Source organism: Canis aureus, chromosome 18 (assembly GCF_053574225.1).
Source record: "Canis aureus isolate CA01 chromosome 18, VMU_Caureus_v.1.0, whole genome shotgun sequence".
In the NCBI taxonomy this organism is placed as follows: Eukaryota; Metazoa; Chordata; class Mammalia; order Carnivora; family Canidae; genus Canis; species Canis aureus.
The window spans coordinates 26,516,725-26,530,892 of NC_135628.1; the positions used below are offsets into that span (position 1 = coordinate 26,516,725).

Sequence of the window (14,168 nt, forward strand, 5' to 3'; positions counted from 1 at the left end):
TCCACAGATTTATCCATGAGGATGTATTGCCCCTTCCCTGCCATATCTCAGGTGATACAGGCAGTAGCACAAATTGGGAATTTGAGACTCACCTGGGACTCATGAGTGTCTTGTCTAACATCACTCAGATCAAATGCCTAAGTCAGAATCCCATGTCAAATGTGTCTGACTCCATGACTGTAAAGCCTTACCATCAAACTATCCTGACTTTATTTCCTTTAGTCGAGGAAAAGACCTATCTCTTAATTTCTTTTTGAATCTTTAGAGCCTGGCATAGTGCTTGAACAAAATTAAAATTGGGCAGCCCGGGTAGCTCAGCGGTTTAGCACCAACTTCAGCTCAGGGCATGATCCCAGGGACCCGGGATCGAGTTCCATGTCAGGCTCCCTACATGGAGCCTGCTTCTCCCTTTGCCTGTGTCTCTGCCTCTGTGTGTGTGTGTGTGTGTGTGTATGTGTGTCTCTCATGAATAAATAAATAAAATCTTTAAAGTAAATAAATAAACAAAACTAAAATTGACAAAACCTACTTTGTTATACTTACTTTAGTGCAGCATTTGCAATTTTAATAATTATTCATTATTACTTAGAACTAGGGTCTAAAAGGAAATAGCAGATTCCTTCTGTTCACCTCCTTCTGTTAAAATCAGTAGTTGATGACATTGGCCAGCAATTTTGTATTTTAGTAATATTCACAAAAGGATCAGACTGTTAAATGGTAGTACATGGTTGGATGATTGTCCTTTAGCTATTTGGTTATTTTATCTTCTACCCCATCAGGCTTCTATTTTTTGTATCCACAGAAAGGCAATAACATTTTATTTTAGCTTTCTCAGTAGAGGTTTTATGAAAATTACTGAATAAAATGAGAGTTGGGAAACAATTTTAATTTAATTGAAGAAACATAATGGGGGAAAAAGTCAAATAACCTAAAAGCAATTTTATTTGATCACTAAATGACCCGTTTAAACCCAGTACATTTACACAGCATAAATCTTTAAAAGTATCACCTTTTTAAAACCATTGTGTCGTATTTTAAAACTCATTATCATAAACAACAACAAAAAAATTCATTAAAATTCTAGGCAGATCCAGAGAGATATAAAGGTGGATATTTTAGTTTTCTGAAATTTTCTTTACTTGTAAACTCCACTCTTCAGAACTTGTCTGAAAACCACAAGTTTGAAAATGGAAGTCTTATACTTCAAAAACAGATTTCAGAGTCCATGTATTAAAATTCCTTTGCTCACAGAGCAAGTACAGTAGGTCCTTGGTCAGAACATATTTCCTCCTAAAACATCTAACAAATTATTTATTTGCTTTCCCTAGCTCACTACTTAGTAGAAGCAGCAAATTAAAAAGGAAGGCTCAGGGAATTACTAAACACAAATAAATTGTTAGCAAGAAATAGGGCTTCAACATATGGAAGAAATTTTTAAAAAGTAAATTTAAAGCGTTGTTTAATACCAAATGGCAAGATAGCAGTATAGAAAGACTGTAGCTTTTGCCCACAAATAGTCATGTGTAAAGAATCTTTGTTTACTACCTGTTTAGAATTTCATTGTCCATTTTATCAAGTGTAAGATGAAATAATAATTTCTAGAGTGGTACAGGGATTAAATGAAATAATGTGTGCAAAATGCCTGATTAGTATTTGTTTAATTCTTAGGCCCAAAAGCACATCTCTGTATACACTTCAATAGTTTTCACAACTCAATATATCCTAAAGTAATTCATGCTCATGATAATGACTGATACTGGGTTGTTATGACAATATTAAAGCTATATCCAGTAGGAATCTCTCCCAATATATATTTCATGTTAGAAAACACATCAGAATGATTATTGTTGGAGTCATCAATGGAATGGGTTACTTGGTCCATTTTTCTCTTTGGTTCCTGATACCACCACCATCTGGGGACACTGAGTACAGTATCCTCCTTCCAGGACTCAAGACGACAGGGCAGTTCATATCTCAAATGTTGCCAAACCACCAACACTAGAGATACAAGCTCTGGAAAGTCTCATACCGGCAATTAAATACTCAGCCCAGAAGTGACACATTGCTTTCATGCATGAATTCATCATTGTCATATGTCTCATCCAACCACAGAGGGCCAAGATACGTAGTTTTGTTCTCTGTCCAAAAGGTGGAGGACTGGAAATATTTGGGGAACAACCATATGACTAAACTCAAAAGAGACTGACGTATAAAGCAAGTTTCCAATATATTTATTTGAAGAAGAAAAGTCAGAATGGATCAGACTGGGTGCCAGCATTCATCTGTCCCATTGCCATCATATTTGTTTTAAATGGAGAATATCTATTTTTAGTTTTTGGATTATTGATGTCAGCTTTCCAACAACACTCTCACCTGTATCCAAGCTGAGAAGCTATAATTAGAAAGTTGATTGATGGTTGACAAGCCAGATCAGATCACAGTGTTAGATAATTTAGAGGAATGATTCATTCATTTTCTGATAAAGCCTAATGAATTATCCTTGCCTCCTGACTGAGAACACTTCTCTAGGAATAGCAATGCTAGATTTAGTATCTCTCTTTGTTAGATCATGGTAAATAATCCTCAGAAAATTTTGTATTTCTGACTTCTGTTTTTACCTGCCTCAACCTGCTTCATCTTTTTTAGACAGACTCCCTTCAAGTTTATTAATACCTTTGGTGAGACCCCATTCCAGCCCTGTTATTTCTACTTTTTTTTTCAGTCTATTGAGGTTCAATTGACAAATAAAATTGTATTATAAATATAAATGTGATGATTTGATATATGTATATGTTGAAAAAGGATTCCCACTATTGAATTAATTTAACACACATTCCATCACCTCATGTATTTACCTTTTTTGTTTGGTTGGTTTTGTTTTCTGGTGAAAACACTTAAGTTCTACTCTCTTAGCAAATTTTAATTGTACAACACAGTGTTATCAATTATAGTCATGATGTTATGCATTAGATCCTCAAGACTCATTCCTCTTATAACTGAAGGTTTGTACCCTTTACCAACCTCTTCCTATTTTCCCCACCAAACCATCAATGCCCATCCAGCCCCTGGAGCCACCATTCTCCTTTCTGTTTCTGAGTTTGGCTCTTTCTCTCTCTCTCTCTCTTTTTTAAGATTCCACATACATGTGATACCATGCAGACTTGTCTTCCTTTGGCACTTAATACAATTGCCTACTGATTCATCCATGTTGTTGCAAATGGTGATTTCCTTCTTTTCTAAGGATGGATAACATTTCATCATAGATAGATAGATAGATAGATAGATAGATAGATAGATAGATAGATAGACAGATAGATAGATATCACCTTTTCTTTATTCATCTGTTGACAGAGACTGAGGTTGTTTTCATTCCTTGGCTATTGTGAATAATACTGTATTTAATATATAAGTACAGATACCTCTTTGAGATAGTGATTTCATTTCCTTCGGGTATAGACCCAGAAGTGGAGTTGCTGAATCATATGGTAGTTCTATTTTTAATTTCTTGCGGAACCTCATTAGTGTTTTCCATAGTGGCTGTACCAGTTTACATTCCCATCAATAGTGTTCAAGAGTTCCCTTTTTCCACATTTTTGCTAGCATTTGTTATCATGTGTCTTTTTGATAATAGGTACCCTAAAAAGTGTTGAGGTGGTATCTCATTGTGGTTTTAATTTGCATTTCCTTGATGATTACTAACATTGAGTACTTTTTTAAGGTACCTGTTGACTATTTGTACGTCTTCTTTATAAAAAGTCTTTTCTGGTCCTTTGCTCATTTTTAAGTTGGGTTATCTGTGTTTTTGCTATTTGTATATGTGTTCCTTGTATATTTTGGATATTACCCCATCAGATATGTGGTTTACAAATGTTTTCTCTCATTTTGTAGCTTACCTTTTTGTTTCATTGATGGCTTTTTTTGCTGTGCAGAAATTTTTAATTTTGATGTAGTCCCATTTGTTTATGTTAGCTTCTGGTGTCAATTAAAAAAAAAAATCATTGCCAAGACCAATATCAAAGGGCCTATCTTTTCTTGTTTTTGTGATTGTTGGTTGTTTTGTTTTGACCAAAGTATATTTTACTTGAAAGTTGGATCCTGTATGTATCTGATCTCATTCTTCATGTTTTACTTCACTAGCTTTATAGTAGGGTTGGGAGGTGTCTCTACTTGAGATAAATGGAAATATTAAATTTTTTTTTTTAAATATTAAATTTTAAAAAAAATCTCACATGCTGGATCTGTTTACTAGGTTATGGGTACTAAAATCATTTGGTTAAGAAGGATTCCTGAGTCTAATCGGGGTTCAGTGGTGAAGAATGGTGAGATTGATTAGCAATGAGACCATGAATTCAAGTGGGGGATGGGTGTCATAATTTGTACCTAAGCCTCATATTTGCCATATCAGGACTAAAGCAATAAGGGGGACAGATTAGCAGTGTGCCCACATCATGTCTCCAGATAATGATGGTTTTATTATTCACCATAATTGTCAGCCCAAACGGAGAAGGGATAGTATAATTTTAGAACAGAAAGGGCCTTATTGACATTATTCAATATTATTCAGAATATTTTTATGTCCTTGGCTGATCAATAAAGGCCAAAAGACATACTGATTAAATACATTTTCTTTAGAAAAACAAATCATATTTAACTTACCACATTTAATTATATGCTTGCTAAAGAAACACCTTCTTTTATAACTCAAGAGATGAAATCAGAGCCAAAAAGGAACTCAGTGCTTACAAGGTCAATACTAGTTGGTATGTTTCCAAAATTGTTCTCAACATTATTGTACAAGAAAAAAGTTTCAACATTTCATTGAACAAAAATATACAAACTACTCTCTTGGGAGCTGATAGTCCTTAACTAGAGAAAAATATTCAAGGGCAAGATGATCTGTAGTCCGCTCTCCTGCAAACACAAGGTCTAGAGATAAGGGATATGACATAATATCACCAGTAGAAGTGCTTTTCTTGAGGTTCACCAGCTGGAGCACCTTATATAGGGCAAGCTTTTATCTCTAATGGTGGAAATGTCATGGAGTAAATGGTGAGGATATTTGATTTACTCTCTAGTAAAAATGTCATGATAAAGGGTTATAAGAAAAACTATTGTGTGGTGGGAACTAAAACAGTGTTAATACTAGTTCTTATGTTTCTAAAAATGTCCTCAACATCAATATATAAGAAGAAAAGCTTCAGTATTTCTTTGAGCAAAAATGTATGTACTGCTTTTTCAGGTGTTTGATTGTCCTTGACTAGGAAAAAAATCTCTGGGGAAAATTGTTTCTTTACTTTAAGAATCTGTTTCCAGCAGTTCTAGAGATAATTTAATGTGAGCAGATACAGAATCAGTTAATCATTGACTACAGTTCCCACCTTCAGACATTTCAAGTTCATTACTCTGCCATGTCCCATGAAGTGAGAAGGAACACAACCTTTTAGGTTTTCCTGCAATTTCTTATTTGTATGTTTACAGCAGCAGATCACATTCTTAGTAGTTAGTGTTTGTGAACTGGCCTCCTGATGAGGCTGCCTAAAAGGGGAAGCCGAAAGCTTTAAGCCAAATGACAAAAGCCTCAGGGTATGTTATCTCTCCAGCTCTCTTTATTCATAATGTCTGAGTCTGGTCTGGTTTTGGGTTTGGAATCATCCCAGGATGTAGCTAGCTAGCTTCACTGAGTCACTAATCCTATGCTAAAGCTGATTCCTTTGAAATCTATCTTTAGGACTTTCATTCAATCAACATTTATTTAAATTTTTTTAAAAGATTTTATTTATTTATTCATGAGAGACAGAGAGAGAGAGAGGCAGAGAGAGAGAGGCAGAGACACAGGCAGAGGGAGAATGAGGCTCCGTGCAGGGAACCCGATGTGGGACTTGATCCCGGGTCTCCAGGATCAGGCCCTGGGATGAAGGCAGCACTAAACTGCTGAGCCGGCTGGGCTGCCCAACCAACATTTATTTAATGGATACTTTATACTGAGAAATGCCTAGAATGTAATAGCACATTTTTAAAAAGAAAAGACACAGGAAATAATGGTTTGTTGAGAGGGAGGGAATACATAAGGAAACAATTATAACAAAACAATTAATTTAGCTAAGTTCAAAATTCTGAGGAAACCTAGAGTAAAGGGGATGTTGGGCAAGTTTCTAGATGAAAATCTGGATCTTAAAGATGGGCAGGAGTTTGTCAGCCAGAGAAGGTAAAGTGCAAGTTTTATCAAACAGCGTAGAGCATTTAGTGATGAGAAAATAGGAGTGAGGTTGATGTACATTGGAAGCAAGATTTATGGGTTGGGAGATGGGTATTTGGAGAGGAATAGGGGCAGGAAAGGGAGATTCAGATCATGTCATGAAGGCTTTGAATTCCATGGTTAAGGTTTGGGATGTTATTTTATTGGCAGCAAGGAAGCCACTGAAATTCTGAAGCAGGGAAATACTATGATCAGACCTCTTCTTCAGAAATAACCCTCAGATTTACATGGAGGGTGGACTGGAGGTGGGGAAGAGCCTGAGCAAGGAAGGTGGGTTAGGAGGCCATTTCAGCATCCTTGTGAGAGTTAATGGAAATCTGATAATTGGCTCCTAGAATACTGAATTGGCAGGACCTGATGACCAAAGAAGAAGATACATCCTTAAATTCATTGAGTAATTAATCATTGAGCTCCTATTCTGTTCCAGACACTATTGTAGACACTTGGGCTACTGAGATAAAAAGAGAAAGCTCCTGTTCCCACAAAGCTGTATTCTAGTGAGAGAGAAATAAATAAGTCCACTAATGTACATCCTCAAATTACATGATGTGACATTAAGTGCTCTGAAGAAAAATAAAGCACATTGTGGAAATGATGTTATATGACTTCTGAGCTTGAAGCTTCTGCTTTTGGCCTATAGAACACTGTCTGAGATGGCCAGGTAAAGAAATTAGTCTAGCAGATAGGAGGATCAGGGGAAAAGGAGATCCCTGGGCACCCAGCTGATAGCCAGCATTGTCTAACAGAGTAAGGAACATTCTATCTGAACTTTCTACTTCTACTGAAAGCTGCCTCATCAGTGAGCTCAGAAGAATCACTAAGGAACTGCCCAACTAACCCACAGAGTTATGAGAACTCATAGATTTTTGTTACTTTTAGTCACTAACTTTTGGGGGAGTTTTATTACACAGGAGTAGATAACAGAAACAATGAATGAAGAATAAGAGACAGTTACCATTTAAGAGTGATTACTGGATCACTGATATAAAATGACAAGCTGGCTTTGTGGCACCATTGGCTAAGAGAGGCAGAACTTGAAATTCTGAATTGCCCCAGGATGGAAAGTCTTTGGCCATTCCAGATGAGGGCAAAATTTAATTAATATTTTTTTAGTATTAACTTTGAAAAGCCAGATTTAAAGAGAACTTATTTTTTTCCCTTTAAACCTTGAAAAAGAAAGTCCTCAGTAAGATAGCTCATTAGTTTGAATGCATATTTTAATTAAAGAGTAATTACTAATCAATATGTAACTGTAACTGTTAATCAGATCTTTTCAGATTTTGTTTTGTGTTTTCTGATTATTTACATAGGACAGGATCAGGGACAGTGAGAACAGGTCTTCAGAAATGGGTGGAATGAGTAGGGAGACTAATACTAAGAGGAGAAAAGATGGAAACAGGAGCCTGAGTACTGAGTAAAGTTTTCTTATGTTAACTTTTATATACTTGTATAAAAGCCAGTTGACCACAGAACAGCATTTTGTCATCCAGTCTGTTTTGAATGATTGTCGAAGAATTTTTTTTTAAAAAAAGATTGAATTTTCGTAAAATAGCCTTTATTCTTAGGAACTGTACTACTCTTAGAGTTACTATAATGTTTTTTGTAAGTGAGAAGAACCTGTGTGTTTTTCTGGGTTACAGTATACTACATTGGGTCATAAATTAGTGAAAAAAAAGTCCTTGCCAAATATTTTTTTTCTCCAGAAATTTTAATATAGGTAATATTAATTGTAACATAGTTGTAGTCTTTCATTTTAGATACCAATAAGGATATTTCATCCTTTTATTATTGGCAGCAAAATTTATAGAAATGGCTTATAGCACATTAATAGATCATCTTTGTCAGGTCCCATCAGTCTGGAAATTGCTGCTCAGTGCTCTTGTTATATATGTTCCTTCAATCTCCATGAGATTCAGTACAAAAGAAAATATCATTTTATGTATACTTTTATTATGAAGAGAACATTTGGGTTTCAAGAAGAGAAAAAAATAACCTTCACTTATCCATCTCCCCTGTGTGAAATGTACTTAACTTGGCCTGGGTATTGATTTTAATGTTCAAGGTGTACAGTTTATATTATGGTTTGATCACATGACCTAACAAACAAAATTCAAAATGAATCCAAAGCTTTGTGCAGCACCCCCTCTTCCAAACTAAATTTATATGTAAACTTCTCTGAAGAGGAGACAATGATGAAAATTGAGGGAAAATAATGAAATAATTAAATCTGTTGATTAGTGCTCTGGACTAAGCATTTGTATCCTTCAAAATTCATATGTTGAAATCCTAATCCCCAGGGTGATGGTATTAGGAGGTAGGGCTTTGGAGGTAGGAGTAACTAGGTCATGAATGGGAAGTGACAGTAGAGTGTTTTCTTCCATTCTGTCTCTTGCTCCACCATTTGAGGACACACTGAGAAGATGGCCATCTGCAAATCAGTATATTGAAGGCCTTTACCAAGAACTCAGCTATGCTGACACTTTGGTCTTGGACTTCTGGCTTCCAAAACTCTGAGAAATAAATGTCTGTTGTTTAAGCCACATGGCCCTATACTATGTTATCACAGCCCAAAGACAATAAGATTTTCAAGTAGGAGGGAAGCAATGACATTACTGCAGTTTTTAAAAATTGCTTTTAACATATACATTTAAACCATGGAATTCTCAGTAGTGAAACTATTAATCTTGGCCAAAGAGTGCTTTTGACACCTGTTAAATAAATACTAAAAGAAATGTGAACTTTTGTTTTCCTCCCAAAGGGCAAATAAAGTACTCTGGTATAAAGAAGCTGCATTTCTTGGGACAATGGACACACGAGTTGTCTGCATTATAGCCTATTATAATTGGCCTTATTTCATAATTATTTATGTCCATGTAAATCTTCCTTATGAGATCATGAGCCCTTTAGAAGCAAGGAGTACTTTTTCCTCATCTTTATATGTCTGACATTACCTAGTACAGAACCACATACAAATAATGAGATGAATGAATAAGTTTGAATTCATGCATTTTGCTTCTTAGGTCTTAGCTCATAGCACTAGCAACAGTTGTAATTATTGTTATTAAATGTGAAGATTGCTACTTAATGCCTAACTAAGCACCCAGTAGACTGGGAGCTTTGTTAGGGCATGGATGGTGTTTATCTAGTTCATCACTTTATTTCTAGGACAAGCATACTGCTGGAGTATGGTAGTTTCCCAGTAAGTATAAAACCTAGAATAATTGAATGCATGAATAAATAAATAAACAAACACAGGTTCAGTGTACCATCTGTCTCGGAGAAGGAAAAGCCCCAAAAGTACTTCCTTTCTGTGGATATGAGTGTACTGTATTTTTATTTGCTGAAAATGGTAACCCTAGTGTAAAGCCATTTCCTATATAAGACTAGGAAGGCTGTATCTGGTTTGGAAATTCATCTCCAAGGTCAGGGCCCTATTCCTGCTTCAGAGTTTTGCTTCCTCTCAACAGGGAGGAAGAGCCTTGGAGAGCCAAAAACTTACCTTTCTACATGGCTCTTTTTCTTAGAGGAGCCATGCAGAGGTCTTATTTACATGGCTTTTTTTTTCCTTAGGCATGTTTTGTCTCATTAAATATTACACATAAAGTCATTCCTACTAAGGTATAAGTGACAGGCAAGGTTAAAGTGTTATTTCTATCAGGAATATTTATACTGTCCCTAGGTACCACCAAAATAAAAAATTTCAAACTGTGGAATTTTAGGATTTCTCTGAATTGTTTTTGGAGGTCGTTTTAAAAGTAGAAATTTTTTTGTTCTCTTGAAATTAAGCATTTGGTGTTTGACTGTTATAGCTTCTTAAAAAGGTGTAAATCTGGGGTTCAGGCTCCAGAATCTGGGTGGGGGAGGGTTATCAGAAAAAAGGATTACTCTAAATTATTCAAGTCTCTTTATCCTATGACCAGAGGAAAAATAGACTGTATCTAACCTAAAAAGAAACAACTTCATGGAGTCCCTTCCCTTTGTTAGTGTTTCTTTTGCTAAGTATTCTCACATGTCATTCTTGGAGAAAGTTCTGTGAGGTGGGCCATTTTATGTCCAGGTTTTCGATTTTATTGAACTGAAGTTCAGAGAGGTTAAGTGAGCTGCCCCAAGTCAAAGAGATGGTAAATGGCAGAGCTGTGATTCAAACTAAGGGTTTTTTTTACTTTGAGGCCAGTCATCTTTCTGTTTTACCATGGTGGCCACCTTCCCCCACAGCCCCCTTTTGGGAAGCCCCAGGATCCCCCTGAAGCTTTTCAGGGTATAGGCCTAGGGTGTGGTTGTTGGGTAGTAAATGCCCCGTGGTTAAATGACTTTTGATTGCAAAGTTTTGAGAAAAAGCAATAATGCCAGATTACTTCAGTGTCAGAGATGGGAAAATGATTCAGAATCATATGCTGTTAGGCAACCAAATTTGGTTGGAAGTTTTTCTTTTTAAGAAGTTGAATTGCTCTTTATTCATGAGTAAAGCCATGGTGGAGGGTAAACAGATCATGACACCACCATTGAGATCCATTCTCAAGGCCATTGGGCAGTTAAAGGGGAAGTGAAGCAAAATTGTGATGTAAGGGAACTTTGTCTTTGGTGCCCTCTCACTGACCCTTTAAGACTGCCTCTTTTCTCCTTTTAGCTCTGTGGAGCCTAACTATTTCATTTTTTAAAATAAGATTTTATTTATTTATTCATGAGAAACACACAGAGAGAAAGACGGAGACATAGGCAGAGGGAGAAGCAGGCTCCATGCAGAGATCCTGATGTGGGACTTGATCCCAGGGCTCTGGGATCATGCTCTGAGCTGAAGGCAGAGGCTTAACCGCTGAGCCACCCAGGCATCCCAGCCTAACAGTTTAGAAAGAATCTGAAAGATTGCTCTACTGTCATGTTAGCTTGTGAATACTCAAAAAGGAAACTTTCCTTAGGGTATGAGAACTTCAATAGAGGATATATGAAAAAGAAACAAAGAGTTGTATTTTTAAATGGCAGCATCCTTGTAGGTCGGTAAATGGGGAGTGGCAGTCTTTTGGGGTGGAAAACTACTGGAACCATGCTTCCTATGCAGTACTAGGAAAGAGTGACTATGAATTAGAGTTAGATACTTTATGTAAACTGTAGGTTGGTATTCTATAATTAGTAAGTTGAAGGTAGGACCCCATGACTTAAAAGTTGTAGACATATGGTGAAAATCAATAGCAAATTTTAAAAGAGGATCTAAATGCTATGGAGAGTTGGTGAGTGTTGGGATCAGTATTTGGCCTGTGGGAAAGAAGAACAAGACATAATTTCCCTTATAAAGAGGGAATTGGTTTGATATCCTTCATCTTTATGAAATAAAGAACTAAGAAAAGCTAAAAATGAATAGTATTTGATACAAAGCATCAGTGGTGCATTTTAATGCTGGATTTCTTGATGAAAAATTGTCTGGAGATACTGGGATTTGCCATTATAGATTTAATCAGACTAGGAGGCGGTATGATATAGTAGAAATAGCCTGGTTTTGAAGTCAGACAGAATTGGATCTTATTCTGAATCTATGTCAGATACTTACTCTTTTGAAACCTCAATTTCCTCCTCTGTAAAATGAGAACAATAATACATAATTGAGTTATTTAAGAATATTCTGAAAACTAATGAGATACTATCGATAAAATACCTAGTAAATATATAAAGGACTTTAGTGATATTCTCGTATTTCTCTTTCCTTTTATTTTAGTAAATAACTTATATATAATTATGCCTGAATATCATAAAGTGATTATAGTTTCTAGATTAAAGCAGTGAGGTAACAGTAAGAAGACTTAGAAATTAAGAACAATATTTACAGAGAGTTAGAAAGACAAAACTATGTGTCTAGTTGGAGAAGTTTTTACCTTAATTTGATCACACTATGCTTTCACATTGAGTTAGAAAATAGGCATATCAATAGGCACATTACTCCTAAGTAGGAATAAAGGAGGAATAAATTACTTGGACCTTAGATCAATAAGGAATAGACCAAGCTGTTTATATTCAAACCTCATAAGCATGCATTTATTGGGAACAGGAATTCATTAAGTATTATTAATAATAATGAAAACCAAATCCAGAATTGGAGAATCACTTTTGGAATTGGAAACATTGCCAAAGACTTGATGCTTAAAATTCTTTAAATGCAAATAAAAGGAGTAGGGCAGGGAGAAGGGGCTGCATCTGATATAACAGATCAGGACTACATGGAAAATTATTACAATTTGTGAAATATGTACCATATATTAAGAACCACTGAACTTGAACTGTTTTCATAGATAGTTTTAGCTCTCTAAATCTTCTGTTTTAGAATGAACAGCGAGGAGGCTGGATGAGAGCATGAGAAGAATTGAAGGCTTGACCATGTAGCAGTTTTAGGCTATTTTGAGGAGTTGATCTTTTGCTCATAATCTGACATGTTTTAAAAGTCATTTTTGTGCATTGTTGAGAATAGACTATAGGGAACAAGAACTAAAGTAGGAAAAGAGTTAGGAGGCTCTTATAATAATCAGGTGAGCAATAGTAAGTGCTTAGACCAGGGTAGCAGGATTTGAGGTTGTATAAACAGATCCTGAATTTATATTGAAGATAGAGCCAATGGGTGCCCAACAGACACATGAAAAAATGCTCAATATCACTAATCATCATGGTAATGTAAATTTAAAACCACAATGAAATATTATCTGTCAGAATGGCTAAAATCAATAACACAAGAAATAAGTGTTGGGAGATGCCTGGGTATGCTCAGGGCCTGATCCCCTGGTCCAGAGATCGAGTCCTGCATTGGGTTCCCTAGAGGGAGCCTGCTTCTCCCTTGCCTATGTCTCTGCCCTTCTCTCTGTCTCTCTCATGAATACATAAATAAAATCTTAAAAAAAAAGAAGTATTGATAACGATGTGGAAAAAATGGAATCCTTGTGCACTGTTGATGGTAGTGCAAACTTGTGCAGCCACTGTGAAAAACAATATGGAAGTTTCTCAAAAAATTAAAAGTGGAATTACCATATAATCTAGAGTAATTCCACTATTTGGTATTTACCTAAGGAAAACCAAAACACTAATTGGGAAAGATATGTGCACCCCTATGTTTATCGCAGCATTATGTACAACAACCAAGATGTGGAAGCAATGCAAGTGTCCATCAATAGATGAATGGATAAAGAAGATATATATATACAATGAGAATATTACTCAGCTATAAAAAAGAATGAAATCTTGCATTTGCCACAACATGGATTGACCTAGAGTGTATAATGCTAAGCGAAACAAGTCAGAGAAAGATAAGTACCATATGATTCCAATTGTATGTAGAATTTAATGAACAAAACAACTGAACAAATAAAGACAAACAAGAAACAAGACTCTTAAATACAGTGAAAAAACTGGTAGTTGCGAGAGAGGGGGTGAGTGGGGGGCTGGGCGAAATAGATAAAGGGCATGAAGAGTACGCTTATCTTGATAAGCACTGAGAAATATATAGAAGTGTTGAACCATTATATTGTACACCTGAAACTAATATAACACTGTATGTTAATTATACTCAAATAATAATAATAAACTAAAACTAGACCCAATAGGATTCTTGATGGATTTAATGGGAAAGATTAAAAGAGTAATCAAGAGTAACTACACATTACTGCTTTGAGTAACTCTGCAAGGGATATTGCCACTATTATGGGGAAGTCTGTGGAGGAGCAGGGTTTTGAAAGAAGAGTTTGAAGTATAAGGAGTTTGGTTTTACTCATATTAAGTTTGAGATGGTTATTAAATATCAACTGGTAAGTCAGGAGGTAAATGAATAAATAAATGTAGGTTTCAGGAACTAGAGAGAGAAACTTAGAATTATCAGTGAAATAAGATCTAACACTGAACGAAATCACCCAAAAAATGAGAAAAGTTCTTAGGGCTGAGA

The 14,168-nt window shown here is 35.7% G+C and overlaps 1 long non-coding RNA gene across 14 annotated transcripts in view; it reads left to right on the forward strand.

Moving 5' to 3' along the window:
- The window catches only part of LOC144288774 (uncharacterized), a 229,162-nt gene that overhangs the window by 117,871 nt on the left and 97,123 nt on the right, over positions 1 to 14,168 (forward strand). The window lies entirely within an intron of this gene.